The sequence below is a fragment of the Salvelinus sp. IW2-2015 genome, unplaced genomic scaffold (genome assembly GCF_002910315.2).
Source record: "Salvelinus sp. IW2-2015 unplaced genomic scaffold, ASM291031v2 Un_scaffold4401, whole genome shotgun sequence".
Classification (NCBI taxonomy): domain Eukaryota; kingdom Metazoa; phylum Chordata; class Actinopteri; order Salmoniformes; family Salmonidae; genus Salvelinus; species Salvelinus sp. IW2-2015.
In genome coordinates this window covers 20,945-26,916 of record NW_019945671.1, presented here as the reverse complement: position 1 = coordinate 26,916, position 5,972 = coordinate 20,945, and positions in this window count along the sequence as shown.

The window sequence follows — 5,972 nt, the reverse complement described above, 5'->3', positions numbered from 1 at the left end:
GGGTCTAATCAGTGAGGGTCTAATCAGTGGGGGTCTAATCAGTGGGGGTCTAATCAGTGAGGGTCTAATCAGTGAGGGTCTAATCAGTGGGGGTCTAATTGTCTTTTTACTTTTATTTAGCTGATTGAAAATTCTCAAAGATTATAGACTATTATTGAAAAATGCATTATCTTTTCTACATACTTTCTATTTGGTTTAAGTCTTTTTGTCACGACTTCCGCCGAAGTTGGCTCCCCTGCCTGTTCGGGCGGTGCTCGGCGGTCGTCGTCACCGTCCTACTAGCCGCCACCGATCCCTTTTTCGTTTGTCTGTTTGTGTTGTCTGATTAATTGCACCTGTGTTTTTTTTGGTTGCGTAAATGAGCTTCCCTTTATTTAGGAGTTTGACCCGCCCTTGTTTTGTGCGGGATTGTCTTTTGGTTACGTGCGTTGTGTTTTGGGTTTTTTAAAGTGTTTCTCTGCGCCCTGTATGTTCGGGCTTATTATTTTTGTGAAGCAGTAGGAATATTTTTCCCAAGCGGCTCTCTCTCTGCGTCTGATTTCTTTCACCCACTTAGTCCCGCGTGACAGAATCCCGCACCGAACATATGGAATCAGCAGGAGCCGCCTGTTGTGGACGCGTCCGAGGCGGGGGTCGGGGCCGTGCTGTCCCCTCCTCGGGTCATCCTGGCATCGAGAGGACAGTGCGGAGTCTTAGAGGGAGATACTGGTGGCCCACGTTGGCTAAGGACGTGAGATTTTATGTCTCCTCCTACTCGGTGTGCGCTCAGAGCAAGGCTCCTCGGCACTTGCCTAGAGGGAAGTTACAGCCCCTCCCCGTTCCACAACGGCCGTGGACACACTTATCAGTGGACTTTCTAACCGATCTTCCCCCGTCCCAGGGAAGTACTACGATTTTGGTCGTTGTGGATCGGTTCTCTAAGTCCTGCCGTCTCATCCCGTTGCCCGGTCTCCCTACGGCCCTGCAGACTGTGGAGGCCTTGTTTACCCATGTCTTCCGGCACTATGGGGTGCCTGAGGACATCGTTTCTGATCGGGGCCCCCAATTCACGTCCAGAGTTTGGAGGGCGTTTATGGAAAGACTGGGGGTCTCGGTCAGCTTGACCTCGGGTTTTCACCCCGAGAGTAATGGGCAGGTGGAGCGCGTAAACCAGGATGTGGGCAGGTTTCTGCGGTCATATTGCCGGGACCGGCCTGGTGAGTGGGCGAGGTATGTTCCTTGGGCTGAGCTCGCTCAGAACTCCCTCCGCCACTCCTCAACGAACATGTCCCCGTTTGAGTGTGTGTTAGGTTACCAGCCGGTCCTGGCCCCATGGCATCAGAGTCAGACCGAGGCTCCTGTGGTAGAGGAATGGGTACAGCGCTCCAAGGACACATGGAAAGCCGTCCAGGAATCGCTAAAGTTAGCAGGACAACGGCAGAAGAGGAGCGCTGACCAGCACCGCAGTGAGGCCCCCGTGTTCACACCGGGGGACAGGGTCTGGCTCTCGACCCGAAACCTGCCTCTCCGCCTGCCCTGTCGGAAGCTGGGGCCGCAGTGTGTGGGGCCGTTTAAAGTCCTGAGGAGAATAAACGAGGTGTGTTATAGGTTACAACTTCCTAGGTATTACCGAATTAACCCCTCGTTTCATGTGTCTCTCCTCAGGCCGGTGGTGGCTGGTCCCCTGCAAGAAGGTGAGGTGCCTGAGGTCCCTCCACCCCCTCTGGAGATCGAGGGGTCCCCGGCGTACACAGTACGTGCCATTCTGGACTCGAGACGCCGGGTGAGGGGCCTACAGTACCTCGTGGACTGGGAGGGGTACGGTCCGGAGGAGAGATGCTGGGTTCCGGTTGGGGACATTTTAGATCCTTCTCTTCTGAGAGACCGCCTCCACCCGGATCGCCCGGCACCTCGCCCTCCGGGTCGTCCTCGAGGCCGGTGGCGGCGCGCTGCAGGAGGGGGTTAATGTCACGACTTCCGCCGAAGTTGGCTCCCCTGCCTGTTCGGGCGGTGCTCGGCCCTTGTTTTGTGCGGGATTGTCTTTTGGTTACGTGCGTTGTGTTTTGGGTTTTTTCAAGTGTTTCTCTGCGCCCTGTATGTTCGGGCTTATTATTTTTGTGAAGCAGTAAAAAGGAATATTTTTCCCAAGCGGCTCTCTCTCTGYGTCTGATTTCTTTCACCCACTTAGTCCCGCGTGACACTTTTAAGATTACTGAAAACTTTTGTTTTTGGCATTGTCATCCTGCCACCCACCTGGACCCCTGCCGTGATCCACAAGTGGTCCTGACAGAGTTCACATAGGCTACCAGTAGCAGGACTCATCACCTTCAAATCAGTTTCATTCTAAATAACTGAGAATGTAGTGATATTTCCTAAACATTTCCTACAGAGACCATCAGGTTGTTCAGCAATATAAAGGATATTTAAAAACATTTCCTACAGAGACATCAGATCGTTCGCAATATAAAGGATATTTAAAACATTTTCCTACAGAGACCATCAGGTTGTCATCAATAAAAAGGATATTTAAAAACTTTCTACAGAGACCATCAGGTTGTTCATCAATATAGGAATAATTTAAACATTTCCTACAGGACAATCAGGTTTCGGTTCAGCATAAAGGATATTTAAAAACATTTCCTACAGAGACCATCAGTGTTCCATATAAGGATATTTAAAAACATTTCCTACAGATGACGATCAGGTTGTTCATATATAAAGGATTTAAAAACTTCTACAGAGACATCAGGTTGTTCATCAATATAAAGGATTTTAACATTTCCTACAAGCGACATCAGGTTGTTCATCAATATAAAGGATATTTAAAAACATTTTCCTACAGAGACCATCAGGTTGTTCATCAATATAAGGATATTTAAAAACATTTCCTACAGAGACCATCAGGTTGTTCATTGCAATTAAAGGACATTTAAAACATTTTCTACAGAGACCATCAGGTTGTTCATCAATATAAAGGATATTTAAAAACATTTCCTACAGAGACCATCAGGTTGTTCATCAATATAAAGGATAATATCTCAAGCCTACTCTGTCTATTGAATGTCTGACGAACTAACTTCATAATAATTAGCCTCAACTTACCAGAGTCTGCCCGTCTTTCCTTCAAATCAACACATGTATCTGAGTTCTAATTCTACAGAGAAATCTGTGCCACAGTTTCTACAGCCATTTTGTAACTGCGTAGGCTACAAACTTATTTATATTTTCACTTGAGGAAATCCCATATTTTCTGACGCTATTTCAGAGGAAGTAGTCTATATTACARACTTCAAAAACCTTTTTATATTAATCTCAAATACACTACAAGTTTTACATTCCCTATATTGCAGGAAAGTTCTCATGCAAAAGGTTATACAATTCAGATCCTGGACAGAGATTGTCTTTGGTTTTGGGAAGGCTGAAAGATAACATTGAATTCCCCTCAAGTACTGCAAACAGGAAGTTAACTTAGTCACAAGGTTGTGCCATCTACAGTAGTGTTGCAAAATCCTTTACACCCCACTCTTCCCCATCAGTCTTAAGAACAGACCCTGTGGTTTAATGTAGATACATGTAGATACAACAGACCCTGTGGTTTAATGTAGATACATGTAGATACAACAGAACCTGTGGTTTAATGTAGATACATGTAGATACAACAGACCCTGTGGTTTAATGTAGATACATGTAGATACAACAGACCCTGTGGTTTAATGTAGAGACATGTAGATACAACAGAAACAATATATGGTATTCTCAACTTCTCTTTTAACAGAACAGAGACATTTCCAAGAGGAAGCTGGTGGGAAGAGCTATAGGAGGACGGGTTAAATTTTATGGCTGAAATGGAATAAATCAATTAAGTGTTTGATACCGTTCCATTCCATTCCAGCTTTTACACTGAGCCTGTCCTCCTATAGCTCCTCCACCAGCCTCCTCTGGTTTGTATGTGATAGTATTCAGGTGTTCATGTTGCTGTGGAGGAAAAATTATATTTAAAAAAAAATACCTTTAAAGGTCCAATTCAGCCGTAAAAATAAAATAAAATAATATAAAATCATATGTGAAAATGTTGCATTTCTAAGTTTTGTAGAATTTTGTTTTTTAAAAGCAGTGATTTTCAAACACAATTAGATTGTCAGTGGTGTGGAAAGCAATAAAATACACTCCATTGGGCAAGAAACTTATTGCATGTTTTTACTTTTATGTTTTACTAAGGATCATAGAAACGTGCCATTTTCACCAATATAGATACTGTTTTGCTGCTGTAGAGGATGAATACGAGGTTGAAAAGTGGCAGAATTGACTTTAAACACTAGAATCAGTCCTGTTCCCTGACTTTTAACATTAGAATCAAACCTGCTCCTTGACTTTTAACACCAGAATCAGTCCTGCTCCCTGACTTTTAACACTAGAATCATCCCTGCTCCATGACTTTTAACACCAGAATCAGTCCTGCTCCCTGACTTTTAACACTAGAATCAGTCCTGCTCCCTGACTTTTAACACTAGAATCAGTCCTGCTCCCTGACTTTTAACTTAGAATCAGACTGCTCCCTGACTTTTAAACACATAGAATCAGTCTGCTCCTGACTTTTAACATTAGAATCAGTCCTGCTCCCTGACTTTTAACACTAGAATCAGTCCTGCTTCCTGACTTTTAACACTAGAATCAGTCCTGTCTCCTGACTTTTAACATTAGAATCAGTCCTGCTCCTGACTTTTAACACTAGAATCAGTCCTGCTCCTGACTTTTAACCAGAATCAGTCCTGCTCCCTGACTTTTTAACACTAGAATCAGTCCTGCTCCTGACTTTTAACATTAGAAATCAGTCCTGCTCCTGACTTTTAACACTAGAATCAGTCCTGCTCCCTGACTTTTAACATTAGAATCAGTCCTGCTCCCTGACTTTTAACACTAGAATCAGTCCTGCTCCCTGACTTTTACACTAGAACTCAGACCTCTCCCTGACTTTTTAACACTAGAATCAGTCCTGCTCCTGATTTTAACCATAGAATCAGTCCCTGGTCCTGACTTTTAACACTCAGAATTAAGTCCTGCTCTGACTTTTAACACTAGAATCAGTCCTGCTCCTTGTCTTTTAACACCAGAATCAGTCCTGCTCGCTGACTTTTAACACTAGAATCAGTCCTGCTCCTGACTTTTAACACAAGAATTCAGTCCTGCTCCATGACTTTTAACACTAGAATCAGACTGCTCCTGACTTTTAACACTAGAATCAGTCTTCTCTGACTTTTAACAACTAGAATCCAGTCCTGCTCCCTGACTTTTTAACACTAGAAATCAGTCCTGCTCCCTGACTTTTAACCTAGAATCAGTCCTGCTCTTGACTTTTTAACACCAGAATCAGTCCTGCTCCTGTTTAACACTAGAATCAGTCCTGCTCCCTGACTTTTACACTAAGAATCAGTTCCTGCTCCTGACTTTTAACACTAGAATCAGTCCTGCTCCTGACTTTTAACACTAGAATCAGTCCTGCTCCCTGACTTTTAACTCAGAATCAGTTCTCTCCCTGACTTTTAACATCAGAATCAGTCCTGCTCCCTGACTTTTAACACTAGAATCAGTCCTGCTTCCCTGACTTTTAACACTAAATCAGTCCTGCTCCCTGACTTTTAAACTAGAATAGTCCTGCTCCCTGATTTGAACTCCAGAATCAGTTTTCTCCCTGACTTTTAACATTAGAATCAGTCCTGCTCCCTGACTTTTAACACAGAAATCAGTCCTGCTCCCTGACTTTTAACATTAATCAGTCCTGCTCCCTGACTTTTAACATTAGAATCAGACCTGCTCCCTGACTTTTAACACTAGAATCAGTTCTGCTCCTGACTTTTCATTAGAATCAGTCCTGCTCCCTGACTTTTAACACTAGAATCAGTCCTGCTCCCTGACTTTTTAACACCAGAATCAAGTCCTGTTCCCTGACTTTTAACATTAGAATCAGTCCTGCTCCCTGACTTTTAACATTAGTA